Raw genomic sequence first — 16,532 nt, forward strand, 5'->3', positions numbered from 1 at the left:
ACGCCCTCTGTGTCAGCCTAGCCTTTACAAGAGCCGTTCCTTTCCTTTTCCTGGAAGGAGCGAGGGTTTGTTTTTCCTATTTTCCTTCTTGCTGTCCGCTATCAAAAAAAAAAAGCAGCTCCAAGGTCAGAGCATTCGCAGAACGGCTGGCATGCGTATTTAAAACATGGATTTTCCCACAGGAGACTTGAGCAAGCCAATCGCTAGCCGTGCCCGGGCCGTGGCCGTAACCATACGCGACTGGCGGTAAATATTCCTCCCACTCCACTTGTGCCAAAGTATTCAGGTGTCAAAGCCAACCGGGAACTTTTAAAGCTGAAGTCACGAAACAACAATAGTTGGATACCTGGGGTAATTTTCCGTTTTTTACTGAGCGTTTTGATGGCAAACTACCAGAAACAAAGCGCTTCTGGGAGAGCGAGCTCTCGGAGAAGAGGCACCGAGAGGCGCTACGGCTGCGCCCTGTTTTCCTGAGCCGGGTGACACAGCAATCCCGAGACAAGGACCCCAAAACACCCAGGGGAGCAAGAAGCAGCCGGTGCGGGCTCGACAGCAGCCAGAGTCCCCAGCCTCACTCAGAGCCTTGGCGGAGAAGCACGCAAGGTGTACGGGTACGCTAGGGGAAGCTAGATACCTCCAGGATGCGTCTGATGTTCTAAAATGCCAGAGAAATGGTCAAAGATGGGTAATTTGGAGTTAGAGCGCAGCTGGGGAGCTTCTTACCGCCCTCACTCCCTCCTCACAGCTCTCCGCTGCTCCTGTCCCTCCTGCGAGCATCCTCTCCTGCCTGCTGTCAGCGAGGCACTGAAATCCCCCCACGTAATAAAGCCACCAGGACGGAGCCTGGCCCCACGTCAGCACAGCTCGCGCTCTGAGCTCACTGCCACATCAGGCTTCTGGTCACCGTCGCTGCCCCAGAAGAGACATTTCTGCCCCCAAAACACAGGAAATAAGCCACACCTCGCCACCCCCCAACTTATTTGCACAGTAGTGGAACTTGCTGCAACAGTTACCTTAAATCAGAGTTGACCCTTCGAGGTGTTCGGGACTTCTTCACCAGCAGAACCCTCTGACCTTCATTTTTGAAGCTACTACCGAAAGAAAAGTCTGTAAGGAAAAGAAACGGGTGTTACTTCGAGCACATCCGAAACATTAACTTGCTCCCGTCGCGCAGCATTTCTCCTTTGGCTTTTGGTCTCCAGTTTTTGGTTTTTAAGGAAAAAAACTGGCGAGTCGGGTAAGCAGCAGCAGTCCGTTTGCAACAGCACGGACGTCAGGATCCCGAGGAAAGGCATCGCGGCGCAGGCACGGATGGGGCAAGGAACCCCACAGCCCCCAACCTGCAAGACAACAGCCCCAACTCACGCTTTGGGGTCCCAATGTACCGAGAAACGGGATCGTGTTCGAGTTAACCAGCCCCACACACCTCTTCTTCAGCCATCCAGCCAGCACAGGCTTCGGGAAAGCGTCAAGCTTTCCCAAACCAGAATGAGTAACTCGGAGATTGCTCAGCAAGGTCTTTACGGTCCAGAAAGCCCTTTCTGGGTGTTGAAACTGGTTATTTAACTGGTTATCGGCTGTGTGAGCTGCCAAAGCCTGGGCTAGCTCCTCGCAAGGAGCCTCAAGCTGCAGCACAGCCCCGACACGAGATGAGCAACAGCTCCTGCGTGCAACCACCACTTTTTCACGGAGTTTGTCCAAAAACCCCGCAAACAAGACTACGAAGAGGAGCGCAATCGTGACCAGAACCCTTTAAACATCCCTGCCACTCGTGAAGTTCTCTGAGGGTGACGGGAGCGAGGCGTTGGCCCTCCCGAAAACCGCCCACGAGCTGCTTCCAGCAGCTCCTTGCCCCCACCGCACTTCATGCGCCTGCAGAGGGGGCACCCAGTTGTAGCGGGTACCCCTAAAACAAATTCTATCACCAATGACATTTTGCTACAAAGGCAAACTAAAACAAGGCGATTTAGAAGGCTGGTGTTATCTAGAGAGGACGCGTCGAGCTGGAGCCCAAGACGCAGTACTGAATTTCCCCCTCCATCAGGATAAATCTGCATGAAGAGGTTCCGTTTGCAGGCTGGCGATCCCGTTAACTCGAGGCAAAACCGTTTTAGCTGTGATTAACGCAGACACGCAAGGCAAGACGTGAACAAGAGCGGGGTGTGATGGTTGTCACAAAAATCAACACCAAAACAGCAATAAAAACAAGTTCCCCCCCCAAAGAAAGGCTACGATCAGGAAAAACCCTTACAATACCAGCAAGGTACGCGTGCACTATCGAAGAAGAGTTGCATTATGAAAAGGTGTGCGGAAAGCTACAGTAATCACCTTACCAAGGTTTAGAGCCATCCTCCAAAGCTACACAGATCTGCTTTCCGCCAGTAAAACTGCACTTCAGGGCTCCCTCCCTTACCTGACCTCAGCAGTAAGGGCAGACATTTCTAGTTTGGCTTGTAAAAGCACAACGTGTGAGTGGTGAACCTTTAACCACCTCAGCTGAGGCCTGAAGAGCTCGGAAGAACAGCGAGAGGCACTTCCCTGCGACGTCTGAGGCGAAATCATCATCTAGCAGGCCCACGGACGCGAGGCAGCAACTCCTCCCTCTTGATTCCAGGGCAATACCGGCCCCAGAGAAGCCACCCCGTTAGCAAAACGCCAGCAGGGAGCACCCCATCATCCTGGAAATCACAGGTTGTGGTGCGGACCCAACACCGGGAGCAACCCGGGCACGAAGGTGGAGGAGCTACTGCCCCGCTCGCTAGGTCAGCGATGCCCTCGGTCCTCTCCTAAAAGCTAAATTTCTAAATTTCCTAAATTCCTAAGAGGGAAGCAGGTTTTTGCCACCACGCTTCCCAGCTGGGAGGAAACACGCCCGGGAAGGCGAAACTACTCACCTCGTGCAGAGTTTGAGGTTCAAGTAAAACTTGGCAGCTACGCCAGGCGGATTAATGGCCACGCCGGGCGTCCCGCGGCTCGCTGCGCCCTGTAGGTGCAGCCACGTCCCTGGGGTCCCTCCTCTGCTCTTGAAACACGCGCCCGGCCAGCAGCGAGCACCGAGGATGGGCTTTGCGCTCTTCCTTCGATCGCTGCGATGCCCTACACGCCTCGGTGCGGGGCGAGGAAGGCTTTTGGAGAAGAATCGGGGCAGCAGAGCCTCAGCAAGGCCACGTCTTCCAGCTGGAGCATCGCTGCCAGGCCGGAGACCACTCCTCAGCTCTGCTCCTCGAGTCTCTTCCCAGCCGGGAGGTCGCAGCTTGTCCTCCTGCGCAAGCCGACAGCCGAGGCTCCAGGTTCTCGCCCCCGTGGGGCAGCAGATCAGCACCGGCTCGACCCACAAGGCCAGCCAGCTCCGCGTCAGTCAAAACCAACGCCCCGAGCAGACGTTGTGCCAGAGGAAGCTTTATTTTGTCTGGAGACTTATCTGAAGGCTGCTCGGGCAAGCGAAGGCTGCGCTCTTCAGGATTTGTCGAGCTCCAGGACAAAAAAGACAATTCAGCTGCAAACGGTCACAAGACCCCAATATTTTCCACGTTCTGCACTTGGATTTTGCTAACTCAAGCCATTGTTAACGCACAGGCGTTGCCTTACTGCAGAGAAACCCCACCGGGATTTCATAGTGAGACGCATTTGGGCCTAAATTCACATTAAATCGCCGCTTCCCGCTTCTCTAGAACGAAGAAATGGGGGAAAAAAAGCCACCTGAAACAAGTCTCCGAGCAGCTCCCGAGCATAAGGGGAAAGAGTTAACACGTGTTCCAAACACAACCCCACACCTTGATGCCACCTGCGATAAGCAGCACAACACAAACTCCAAGGTCACGCGAGCGTTGGCTCCAGATGCGCATCCGACGCCAAGCGCGGCGTGCTTCGGGGAGCAAGGGAAGCTTCCCCTGTTTTCTAGGGAACAGGATGTTTTGGTGACGGGTCGTGGCGTTTCTGCCCCAGAGGGAGGTGTAGGACACAGCCTGGATACTCCCCGTGCTGCTGTTTTACCTTCTCAGCCTGCAACACGCTTGGCTTCCTGCACGGAGCTGGCGTGAGGGCTCGGTGACGGCACCGGGTGACTCGGCTCCCAGACCCGAGCAGCTCCTCCGCCGAACCCCCCTTGCTCTGCTGCCTGCAGGACGCTTCTGAAACAGGTTTTCTCCTCATCGAGGCTTTTAATTTCTTGCCTGCCTGGCCGAGGGGGCTGACTTCAGGGAACGAAGCCGCCTGCGCGCTGTGCTCCCGTTCCTGGTGCCTTTTTGGCCCCCGACCGGGCCGTTCCCTCCTCAAAACAAGAAAGGAGCGTGCGTGCAACCTGATCACGCACCTCACTTGAAAACAATCGGAAAATAAGGCTGCAATTATAAAAACACCGAAGGTGAAAGACACCGGGAGGACCTGACCGAAAAGGTGGCTGGCACCAAGCTGCTTGGCCCCCGTTTTGGGGACGCGGAGCCGCGAGTTTTTGGGACAATGCACCTGGATCCCAGAGCTCCCCCTTGAGCCAACACAGGTGCAGCCACAACGCCAGGGCCGTGCAGGCAATGCCAGCGGGAGCTGTGGGCAGGGCTTTTCCTAGGAAAAGCTCCCAAACCAGCCAAACCATCAGCAGGCGCTGCGAGAAGCGGGAGTTAGCAGTGCCTCAGCTCCTGGGCAGGATCCCGGCTCCCTCCTGCCATCACAGATCTCCGAAGCGCTCAGAAACCCGAAAAAAAATCACTTTTTAAGCTTTTAAATGAAACGGCACCTGCCTGAGGACTGCGCAGAAGGCCGCTTGCACCAGCCTGTGCCTAGCAGCCAGGTTTCAGTTCCAGCTCTGCCATAAACCGGCCGCAGTCAAGGCGATCCGGGGTGCGAGCCACGAACACCACGCGGCCCTTTTGATTCGAGAGCAAACACCGCAATTTTCTGCGGCAGGAGCGCTTCACAATGCCTCCGCAAGAGAGCTGCTGGCAATTTTAAAGCGAGACAATACCTGGAAAAGAAGAAGAAAGCAGCTGTTTCAACAGACCCGAAGCGAGGGCAAAGAGCGGCGCGGTGACAGCCCGTCACGCCGGCTCGCTGCCCCAAGCGGGGAATTTCTGGTATTCAGAGGACGGGGACTGCATCTGGTGCTGGAAGAGCCGAAGGAGTTGGACTCGACGATCCTTATGGGTCCCTTCCAAGCCGGGATATTCTAGACTGAGCTACAAATCGATGAGGCTGGTGGAAAAAACGACGGAATTCGATCTTATCCTTCTGTGAAAGGGAGGACACAGCGGGGCGATGCTCCACAGCTGGAGTTGAGGCGAGGTTTGGACCCAGCGGACCCCTCGACGCAAGCACGCAGTGACCCAGCGCCCCACGCGAGGTGATCCAGCCCCAAATCAGCCTCAAACCACCCCACGGGGTGAACAAAACGCAGCGCTCCTCCTTCTCCCAGCCCCTTCGGGCCGAGGCTCTCGGTAGTTTCTACGCCCCACTCGAAGCCGCACGAAGCCGAGCCCTGGCCACATTTCCCCAGCTACTGCCCTGGGGCAGCCGCGTAATTTGGGCGCTCAGAAGCTGTCGCAGAGCAGGGACCGATGTCTCACCCTCGAGCCTGAGAGGACAAACTTGACCCCCGCAGGTCTGGCAGCACCCGAGAGTCACGACACCGATGTAAGAGCAAAGCTCTCGACACGCCAGGTACGAGATTTCACTTGGTCACCAGCCGCCTACTGCCCCCCAAGCATGCTGTAGCTTGTAAAACACCTTTAAACGAGACCAATTTCGCCTCAAATCCTTTAATTAGCGATAGGAGACGCAGGGTACCCAGCTATGGAAGATCCACGGGCTGAAAACTCAGGCTGCGAGGACTGAAGGAAGCAGCATGATGGCGAAAGGCAGCGCTTCCGAAGTCTTCGTGCCTGGAAAATGCTCGTGCCCAGAAGGCTCCGGGCACTGCCTCCCTCTACGCACCCTCGCCGCTCGCTCTTGAGCTTGCTTTGACGCTGCCGAAACCGAGGAGGGCAGAAACCAGCGAAAGCTTACCCGAGATCAATGCAGGGCACCAAGCGATCGGCCTCAGATCTTCAAAGCACGCAAACCTCAACCACAGAGTGGAAGTCACCCGCGCGCGCATCTCCGACAGCATCTCGGAGCGCGATCGATGAGACAAACCGAGCGTAAGAGGGAGCTGGTGCAGCTCAGCCATCGAGCCCCAGCCGAGCAGCTCCACACCGGGATTCCCCCGCGCTAAGGGCGCTCACACAAGCGCAGCCTCCGTGCTGGAGCTCCTCGCCTTCCCCACACGGCTGTTTTCAGCCACCCTGCGCTTCTGAAACAGCAGGAGGCTCGGTGAGCTCAGCCACTTCTCCACCAGCCCCACCTGATGGCTCCTGGGATGCGATCACCGCTTTTGTTTCAGGGATTAACGAGCTAAAAACAACCCCCGCACAAAGGGGCAAAAGGAAAAGCAAAGCCTCATCCCAGCAGGTGTCCAAAGCAGAGGTGGGTTTATGCTCAATGCCTGCCTGGTCAAGAGACTCACAAGTCTACCAGCTCCCAGAAATCAGCTCCCAGTTTCCTCTGACCGAGCTGCAGAGCCTCAAAAGACCTGTAAATAAGAGGTTTAGGAAGTATTAGCAGCTGCTAGTTGCCGTTCGAAGACTTTCTCTCCCTTTCTACCCCACCGCTTCGGTGCAAGAGGGAACTTGGACTCGGTTAAGCGATCATCCGGCCCGGAAATCTGAGCACGCGCCGCGTTTCACCAGCTCCACGAGCTGAAGGGGACGGGCAGCACCATCGGCGCCCAGGAGAAGGAACGCGGCGCTCTCCTTTCTGCTCCCACGTGAAACGGGAGCGAGCGGCTCCGCAGAAGCGCGGCGCTCGGCCGGCGACCGCAGGGTCAGCCCGCCCCGAGCAGCTCCGCAGCTCCTAGCGGTGAATTCAGAAAGCCAGCGGGGTAATGAGTAACCCGAGCTCACCTGCCAGGTATCACACCCTTCCCAGCTCCGGTAAAATAAACTTTAACCAGCGAGGCGGGGAAGAAAACGTCCTCCTGGGTATGAGGAGGGAGAGATTACTCAGCGCCGAACCGCTCCTGCTGATCCTTACCAGGGAGCAAGTGACTCGTTTTGTGAGCAAGTGACTCGTTTTGTTCTGAATTCTGCCTCGTACGCCGGGTCAAAGCCCCGGGGAAGGCACCCAGGACAATTCAGCCCCGGGAGCCGACGTTAACCGTGCTGAAAAGGGTCAAAAAGAAAGAGGATCCAGCCCAGGCTCTGGTCAGCCACAGAAACCCCCCGAGAGCAGCCTGGTCCTCCAACAGCCACGGCAGGCTTACAGGACAGAGCCCGGACACAGTCTGGGGGTGACGGAGCCATTTTTGACTTATTCCACGTGACTGAGAGGGCTTCTGAAGCCTGTGGGGGCTGAGCAAAGCGCTCTCCATCCCGGCGCTGGGAGAGGAGAAGGGGGGAAACCTCCGCACGGAGCACACCGAACACGCGCCTGGGACCTGTCTGCAACAAAAAGAGGAGCCCCGTCAGCCTCCTCAGGAGCTGTCGGACAAAATCCCAGATCTCAGCGTTGTCAGGACACGTTTTGCCCTACTGAGCTTGAAATTCGGGGTTAGGGCTTTTCGGGGTTAGGGCTTTAACCCAGCTGCTGCTCTCTTGGCCAGCCCTTCGGCACCGTCAGGTCCTTTTCGGACCCGTTTTGAAATCGGGAAGTTCATTATTCCCCCGATTTCCTACGTGATTTTTTGAGCACACTGAAAAAAAGCAGGGGCCCAACAGACCGAGGGCTGCCGAGCACCTTCCTCCACCAGCTACCGCATGTTCCCACTTGAGTTTATTACTAAACCCTTCAATTACGGAGGGGCTGTCAGCTTCCTCAAGCTTCCTTGAAATTTTTCAGTTCACCCAGAGCTCTCGGAAGCCTCCTTCTCCTCTGGCACGCATCTGCAGATACGCAGAGCCCACAGCCGCTCAGCACCGCATCCTGCGGGCGCTATCAGCAGCCCGCGAGAACAACAGGGCTCCCGAAGAGCCGGGTGTCCCGGAGAAACCAAACTGGAAGCAGAGGTAGGAAGGACAAGCCAAGGTCAGCCCCAAAATAGCAGATAAAAAAGCAAGGGCGGAAGGCAAACATTTTAAAAATGCGAAAAATGCGGCGCGCTTAACTGGTTAAATCTGTTTCGAAAGGGCCAAAAAAAAAAAAACACCTTGAAATCCAGCGGGATGGTTAAAGCAGGAGAGCCACCGTGAGCCTGCAGCGAGGTGAGGATGCACGACGCTCGTATCTACGCCCCCCGTGCCCGGTCAGCGTTTCGGGGAAGGGCTGCCTCCCCCCGCTGGGCACTCACCTCTCCTTTTTGCACAGCTCCAGACCCCGAGAGACTCCCGAGGAAGCACTCCGTGCAGCCCACCGGGCTCGGAAGCGAGAGGGCGACAGCCCGGTCCACGAACCGGGGGTTAGGGGACAGCGAAGCGCTCCGGGAATTCACCTTCCCATCCGCGGGCACGGCGCACGGTTGGAATTTCCCCCCCCCGCCCCCGAGACCAGAGCAGCGATCATCCGCAGCTCTGCAAACAAATATCTGCTAGCAGGCACAAGGTCGCGTTGCACAAACCCCTCACACCGAGGAGCGAGAGCTGCGGGAGCTCTCCCCGGCCGGCTGGCGAGCGGGAGGAGCTCTTCAAGCACCTCTTCCACGCCTCTCCCGCTCCCTTCGTGCCCACCGATTCGGCTCCTGGCTTTTGTCAGCGACTCCGCAGCGGCCTCCTTCCTCCTCCTCTCCCCACCCGTGCTTATCTGCTAACGGCTCCGGGGCAGAGGCTCGTCGAAAAGCAGCTCGAAGCGGAGGAAAAACGCTCCCCGCGTGGATTATCAGCGAAGGTTTTTAACGTTTCCCGCTTTACCCGTTACAGAGCCGCGCACGAGGTTTCCGCCATGCCGGAAAGCTGCCGACAAATTCAGAGAAAAACAAGGCACGAAGCTGCCAGCAACCTTTGGACCGGCGATCTGCACTCTAATCCCTTCCTCCTCCCGCTCCCCTCGCCGCTGTTTGGAAGCTCTGCACTCCGCCAGCCAGCCCAACGTGCAACGAGCGGCGAAACGCGAGCGCGGCTCCGCTGCTGGGACCCCAAACACAGAAATAGTTTCTGCAGAGGGCTTGCAGGGGCGTCGGGGCTGCCGTTGGTCTGGCAGATTGGGAAATTTCACCGCCAGAGTCTTCGGGAGCTCTTCCCACGTAGAGGAGGGAAGGTGGCCGAGCTGCCTCCTGGCTCCCAGCACCAGGGCTGATCAGAGCATGAGATCAGGCAGGCTCCCAGAGGGCAAGGCAAGCGATTTCAAGGGATTTCTGCTCCTTTCTTTCTGCTTTGCCCTCCCGTGGCAAGTCAGCAATTCCTCTGGCAGGGTGGAAGCCCCGCTCGTGCCGCAAGACTCCCTACAAACCCCCCCAGATTGGTTTTTTTTTGCAGCTTTACCTTAAAGAGAGCCAAAAATCGGCTCTTGCAGCAATCAGTGCCTTCCTAAACGCGACGCTTTCGAACTGCTTTTACCGGTAGCGATCAGAAGGAAGAGCCGAAGCAGCTTTAAGCCCATTTTAAACCCATAAAAGCAGCTTTTAGAACCCATTTTACTCGCAGCCCCGCGGTAAGATCGCACTAAGGTAACGCCGCTGCCCGAGCCAGCCGGTGAGCAGGGGTGTTCCCAAAGCAGAGCCTGTTTCTGCGGATTTCATCATACCACTCACGGGGAAACCGAAAGCCATGGGGCAACCAGCTCTGCGACCGAACCCAACGGAGCGAGGGATGCAAGAGCAGGGTCAAAGGGAATCAGAACTGCGGGTTTTATTCCACCTGGGTTCCCGTTTCGGAGCAAAGTGGCAGCGAAGGGCCGGCCACCGCGCAGCTCGCACCCAGCCTAGCGAACCTTCCTGCCCCAGGGATGTTTCGCGGGGTTCTTCCTCCCCTTCCTGCCTCTTAACACCTCGCCAGCCCGCCGAATTAGCGCCGAGTGGCCATCCGAGCACGTCCCATCCCCGGGACAGGCAACACGGAGCAGTTCAAGGAACTTTTAAGCGCTGGTTAATTGGCAAGCAGGGCCTGATGAAGTTCTCAAGCTCTTTTCTCTTTTGTATCTCCCTTATTAAACATTAAAAGCGGCGCGCAGACAATTCAATTAAGCTGACATGATACCGTGAAAGACTACTTAATTGCAGAAGTACCTAGGTTTGTTTAAACACATAATTGCTTAATTGCACACACATACCTTCACCATTACTCACATTTTTCAACGCCAGCGCCGCAGCTTTTCCGAGAGCTTCCTTCTGCAGCGCTGCACCGTCCCCTCCTGAGATCTGGGCGCAGGCCACGGTCACTAAACGTTGCTTTGTCGTTTTGAGGCACAAAGCGCACCGAACGGGAACAAAACATTCGGTCACCGCTAACGAGAAGGCCCGTGACGAGCTCATTACCTGGTGAAATACACCAGCTTCAGCCAGGTGTCCGCGGGCTTCGCTCCAAGAACTCCTCCCGAGGCTGCGCGGTGCCGACGCGCAGCGCGGTCTGCTCGGAGTCAAGCCCGGCGTATCGCGATTAGCGATGTGCTCATCACTAATTGCGCCAGATTCCTTTTTTAAATAACCCCCCGGGACGTGCTCCACGCCCCCCCACCTCCAGGTCAGGGAGGAAAGCAGCCCGTGAATTCTGGTTCGTGCGCCCACGGTTTCTCCCTGCTCACCATCCCGTGGCACGGCCTGAAGGTCCGGCAGCGTTTTTTAGGATCCTTAATTCGTCTTCCAGCACGGCCGCTCCAGCAGTTCTGTTGTTTTCAGCACAAATCCACCACAAATGTGGCAGGAGAAAGGTTTCGGCTGCTAAAAGCAGCTTCCTGAGCCCCGATGTGGATAGGGGAGCCACCACGCCGCCGACTCCAGCGCTCCTCGGGAGGATGGGGGAGTTCCGTGTGCACAAGCGGGGAGGGAATCGATGCGCTGCGCTCAGGGGCTCTCCCGGGACTTGAAGCCTTCGTTAGGAGGCAGCGAGCAAACGTTAACCTGCCCGGTTGGAGACAAAACCGCCGGTTCCCATTTCCGGGACGCTGCCTTCCACGGGGTTTCTGATTTCAGGATGTTTGCCTCGAGTCCTCGCCGCTACCGAGCGGTTCCTGTTTTCATTTTTCGAGCTGTTCTGCACTTCCCTAGATTCACGCCATCCCGCTCCTCCTCCTCGGGGCTTCGCAGTGGCTCCGGGCGAGAGCAGCCAGCGGGGCAGATTAAGGAAAACTGGGAGAAAAACCTCGATTTCCCTCCAGCCCCGAACCGAGCAGGCGCCGTGCTGCGCTACCGAGCCACCGCGGGACGAACCGTGCGCGCCAACATCTCCCACGAGCTGCACGAAGCGGGCGTGAAGAGGAAGAGTCAAAACAGGCTCTGTGGTTTCGGGTCCTCCTACCCGGTTCCCAGCTGGGTATTTCGTGGTCTCGCTGTGAGGTTTTGCCTCGTTCCAGCACCCGCACGGCCTCAGTTTACCTGCCTGCTGCACGGCGGGGACACGAGCCCAGCGAGCCCGTGGTAGGCAGCGCGCTCCTAATCCTTCGGGTGGTGGCAGCGGGGTACATGAGGCTGGTTTTGGGCACCCCCGCAAGCTTTTTGGACACCCACAGAAGCTCTCTGTCATTTCCCTAAACACCACTGAGGTCAGCAGAAGCAACAAGTGACCAGACACCGCTGCCTGGACCAGCCCAGCCACGCTGAAACTTCGCTTCAGGTCGCGGCCCCGAGTGACCCTCGGGTATCTGCGCAGAAACCGAACCCCAAAGATTCTCCTCGACCTGCGAAGAGGCTGCGGAGTCCCCCAGAGCTCTCCCGAGCCATCCAGTAACGCGTTTCGGCCACTCTGAGCTGGTCGATAAGCACCGGAGGCCGGGGAGCAGTCGTGAACCAGAAGCTGAGAGCAGGGTTGAGGCCCACGAACGGCGCCGCCGACCCCGAGACGCCCCAGCTCGCTCAGGAAGGCTGAAGCAGAAGCTGACAGCAGTAAAATCGCCCACACCGCCGAGCTGCTGACCTGGCACGGCAGAGACACAGAGCCCAGGGCCCTTTTTCTGTCTCTGGGGATTATCCGCACTCAGCTCCCAGAGCAGGAACGGCACCGCTCCGCAGCCAGGCCTTCTCCACCCCCGATAAGGCAAGTTTACTCCCCGAATTATTTCAATATTCGGCTTCCAAACGACCGACAGCAGACCCGAAGCCTGTGCTGCAAGCTCAGCCTTGATTCCGAGCCGCAGCTCAGCACCCTTGGAGTGCAAAGGATCGCAGCAAGCCAAGCCACACGGCCAGCACTTCTCCCAAGCCTTGGGAACTGACACGTTACAGAGGTTTGAAACGGCCCGGGGACCGGGAGGTTTCCTCCAGCAGCACCAGAAGTCGCCTCCCCCTGCCCTGCTGGATTGCGAGGCGCGAGCCGGCCTCAGGCAGGAGTTCGAGGGAAGAGAAGCAGACGCTTTTCTGGGGATCCAGCCCCTAAAACGAGACGCCTCCTCACCTCCGAGCCCTTGTCCAGCAGGAAGGCAATGTCCACCAACAACCCGCGTGCCGACGAGCCGGGCTGCTTCGCTCAGGGAGGGCAACCAGCGGCGCCGACGAGCAGAAGGAGGCTGCTCGGGCACAAATTCATCCTCCCCAGCAACCTGCGGGGGCAAAGCACAGCTTTCCGGCAGACCCCGGGCACCTCCGCAGCGGTCGGGGGCTCGTTGTTTCTCGAGGAGCGAGGTAAAACACCTCCGTGCAAACAAACCGCCGGCATTCTTGAGTTTCGGCCAAACGCCGAGCGTTCGCCAGCGGGTAATTACCAGCCTTACGAGGTTACTTGGAGAAATTGTTCCAAAGAGTCGGCAACCGTAGCAAGGGCGTTCGATCACGGGCCGGGGAGCCGAGCCCGCCTCGACCGAAGCTGCCCGAGCGTGGAAGGCGGAGCAGGAGGATTGTAAAAGGCACACCGCAGCCCTAAGACCCCCTCCTGCCCACGGGGCTCCCCAAACCACGTTCCCTCTTCAAAACACGGACAGCGTTGACGCTAACGAGGGCTCGGCTGCCAAGACTCATTTAGCTAATAGCTGGTCACCTCCGTTTGGGTCCCATTCACTGCAGGATCATCAGATAATACGGCAGCTACAGTTATTCAGCTTAGGTAATTAACGTGGTTCAGGGCGGGGGGGAGGAAGGAAAAAAAAAATCAGGAAAGTCACGTTTCACCTGCTCAACGCTCTGTGTTTTTACTACTTTTAAAATGAGTAATCCCTGCTTTTGCCAAGGTGCAAAGATTAGAAGCTGTGTGGGAACAGCCGGCCCCACGCAGGTGCTTCTGCAGCGCGGTGCATTTATTTACAGCCGCTATCGCCGAGCGCGGTTCACCAAGTTCAGAGGGAGAGGTGTGGGGAATCCAAAACTTATTTATTTTTTTTTTAACCTGGTGCTTTAAAACGTTAAAGGGCCCTCGCTTCATTCCAGAAAACAGCTTCGGGTGACCTTTAGTTTACACAGCATCAAGTTTAATGCTAGAAACTCGTACAGATACAAATTTAAGTTCTATTAATCTCTGCAAACATCCACTCACAGCAGTCCCACTGAATAAGAGTTACTTATGAACTAAAGCAACAGCAGCTTCAAGCGTTTGCAAGGAAGTTTAACCTTCAATATCCGCTTCACCTAAAGCAGTTTAGCTGGATTCAGGCAAGCAAACTAACCAAACTTTTATTGAGATGCTTAAACGGAGCGTTTTAGGTTTAATCTGAAGCCAGTACGCCATAAATCGGTAAAACCAAGTTTCTGAGAACTACGACAAGCATTTTAAGTCACTCAAATCACCCCCAGATCCAGAGGACACCGCATTCATGGGTACACAATCAACAGGAGCAGCTGAAGCCCAGCGAAAGAGCACACAGCTACGGGTCACCAGCCACGGTCCTTGCCAACCGGCAGAGCCACCGGTTCGTTACTAACACCACGTTTGTCAGCTTAATTCTTTCCGTCCCGCTAATAATACGCATTTCAGACAAAAACCCACCAGCGACAGCGCTCCCTGCATCTTTCAAACCACGCTACAAACTCTTTTACGCAGCACGTGGGGTAAATTCAAGCAGCAAGACAGCCTCAAGAGTTTCCTCGGGGAAACTTCTGCTGAAGAGAGCAGTTTGCAGGAAGCTTCAGCTTTTTAAGTTGAAAACAACACTTGCAAAGGAAAACACTCGAGGAAAATAACACAGGAGCACCCGGGGACGGGAGGATGTGCTCGGAATGAAGGTGAGAGCAGCCTGGCTCTGACAAAGAGCCCTTGTGTGCCACGAACCAGCCGTGCAGAGCTACACCTCGCTGCCGAGGGGCTCCTCTTGCACACGGAGTGACCGCAGCGACCGGACGAACCCAGAGCCCGTTTTCACCGAGGTCTCGGTGCTGTAAACACACCTTGGTTTTCCCGTTGCCATACACACATTTCAGGCCCCCGAAATCCACCCTTTGGCCCCCAAAACCCTCCCTTTCACCCCCAAAAACCCCAGGGGATGAGCGCTCAGACAGGTTCCAGTGCCCCTTCCCCACGGCACCGGGGGTCTCCCTGACAACATGCACGGGGGGGGGGGGGGGGGGGGGGGTGGCAGGGCCTCGTCCCCGACCCCTCTCCCTCCAGCTCCCGAGCCCGTTTCGCGAGTTCTACCGACTAGAACAAAAAAAAAAGAAATCCCCCCCAAAAAAAGAGAAAAAGTCTTAAACCCGAACGTAAACAAAACAGCGCACCTCAAACCCCCAACTTCAGACGGGCGGCGAGCGAGTTACCTCAGCGCGGGGCCCAACGGCTTAAAAGCGACCCGGGCCCGCTCCTCCCGCTCCGACCGGGGCCGCACCGGGCCCGGCAGCGCTCCCGGACGGCCCCAAGGGCGCGGCGGCCCCGGCCCGGCCTGCCCCGGGCCCAACCAGGCCGGGCGCGGCTCCGCGGCCCAGCGCCGGCCCCGGAGAGAGGGGGGAGCCCCGCAACGGCCCCGGGACGGCGGGGGGCGGCCGGGAAGGGGCCTGGGGGGGGAGACGACGGCGGCGCCACTCACCGCGGGCCGCGCCGCGCCTCAGCCGCCGCTTCCTCCGGCCGTCCGCTGACAAAATGGCGGCGGCAGGAAGTGCCCCGCGCTCCGCCCCGCCCCGCGCCCGCACTCTGCGCACCGGCCCGCCAACGGCGCAGCCCGCGGCGCCCGCCGTACGCCAACGGCGTAGCGGGATGAGCTCGGGGGGCCGGGGGGAGGAGGGAAGGGCCGCGCGCCCCCGGCCCGAGCCGTGCGCAAAATGCGCAGCGCCGCGCGCGGGGGAGGCCGGCCGGCCTTACGCAAGTGGCGTAACCGGAGAGAGCGGGGACGGAGGGGGGCCGGGAGAGCGCCTCGCGCCCCCGCCCGCCCGCGGCTCGGCCCCGGAGCCGCCGCTCCCTTCCCCCGCCCCGTAACCCCTCCCCCGGGCGCGGCGCAGCGCCCCCGCCACCGCCAGGCCGTCGCTTGCGCAAAGTGCGTAGGGCGCCGAGAATGCCGCCGCCCGCCCCTCCGCTGCGCAGCCTACGCAGCCGGCGCGTGACCAGCGCTACGCCAGCGGCGCAGTCGGCGGCGCGGAGCGCCCCGGCCCGCTACGCCGCTGGCGTACGGCGCGCGCGGCCCCCGCCGCCCCCTTACGCCGTTTGCGCAGCAGGCCTCAGCCTCCGCCGCAGTTTACGTAGGCCTCCCTGACGCAGCGGCCGCATTACGCAATGCGGGTTACGCTGGCAGGGCGACGTAAGCGGCGATGGTGAATACCGAGCCCCCCCCTTCCCGCCCCCTCTCCCCGGTGCCCCCCCCCCTCTCCGCCCTCTCAGCGCTGCGGGCGCCGCCGCATCGGCGCGGGCCCGGCTCTTACCTGAGGCGGCGGCGGCCGCGGGCGGGGCCGGGCCGGGCCGGGCCTGGCGAGCCGCCCTCCCGCCGGGGCCGGGTCCCGCGGGGCCCGGGAGGCGTCGCCGCCTCCACCGAGGGAGGGGGAGGCGGGCGCGGGGGGGGGGGAGGGGGGAAGACGCCGGGCACCGAGGGGCAGCGGGTCCGGCAGCGGCGCCGCACTGACCTCACCGCGCTGCGCCTGACGTCACGGCGCAGCCGGCCCCGCCCCCGCCGCCAACCGCCGCGCCTCGCGCGCCCCGCCCCGCCCTCCTGCTCCCCCCCCCCCCCCAGCGCCCCGCGCCGTGACGTCACGGGAAGGCGGCGGGACGGCGGCGGGAGCGGCACCGGGGGGGGGGAGTACCGGGGGGGGGACCGAGTGCAAGGCATCGGGGGGGGGCACCGGGGGGCGTGCACGGGGGGGGGGGAGAACCGGAGGGGACCGAGTGCAAGGCACCGGGGGCCGAACCGGGAGGGGGGGCAGCGGAGGGGCACCGGGGGGGGGACCGAGCGCAAGGCATCGGGGGCAGCACCGGGAGGGGGGGCACCGGAGGGGCACCGGGGGGGGGGACCGAGTGCAAGGCATCGGGGGGGGCACCGGGGGGCGTGCACGGGGCGGGGGGAGAACCGGAGGGGACCGA

The 16,532-nt window shown here is 59.4% G+C and overlaps 1 protein-coding gene across 9 annotated transcripts in view; it reads right to left on the reverse strand.

The window, feature by feature from the left end:
• BRD4 (bromodomain containing 4) overlaps positions 1-15,929 on the reverse strand; it is a 63,092-nt gene extending 47,163 nt beyond the window's left edge. For 2 of the 9 annotated variants that reach the window (XM_040542522.1, XM_040542526.1), the window contains exons 1-2: positions 15,055-15,168; positions 1,014-1,107 (exon numbers count right to left, since the gene is read on the reverse strand). The gene's annotated coding sequence lies outside the window, so the exon portion shown is untranslated. Of the gene's footprint in view, positions 1-1,013; positions 1,108-2,894; positions 2,913-8,314; positions 8,334-14,749; positions 14,768-14,788; positions 14,807-15,054; positions 15,397-15,880 lie in introns of those variants that run through there. The other 7 variants (XM_040542517.1, XM_040542525.1, XM_040542524.1 and 4 more) reach the window with 7 other exon arrangements.
• Between the last annotated feature and the right edge of the window lie 603 nt (positions 15,930-16,532).

The sequence above is a fragment of the Cygnus olor genome, chromosome 30, assembly GCF_009769625.2.
Source record: "Cygnus olor isolate bCygOlo1 chromosome 30, bCygOlo1.pri.v2, whole genome shotgun sequence".
NCBI classification, from domain to species: Eukaryota; Metazoa; Chordata; class Aves; order Anseriformes; family Anatidae; genus Cygnus; species Cygnus olor.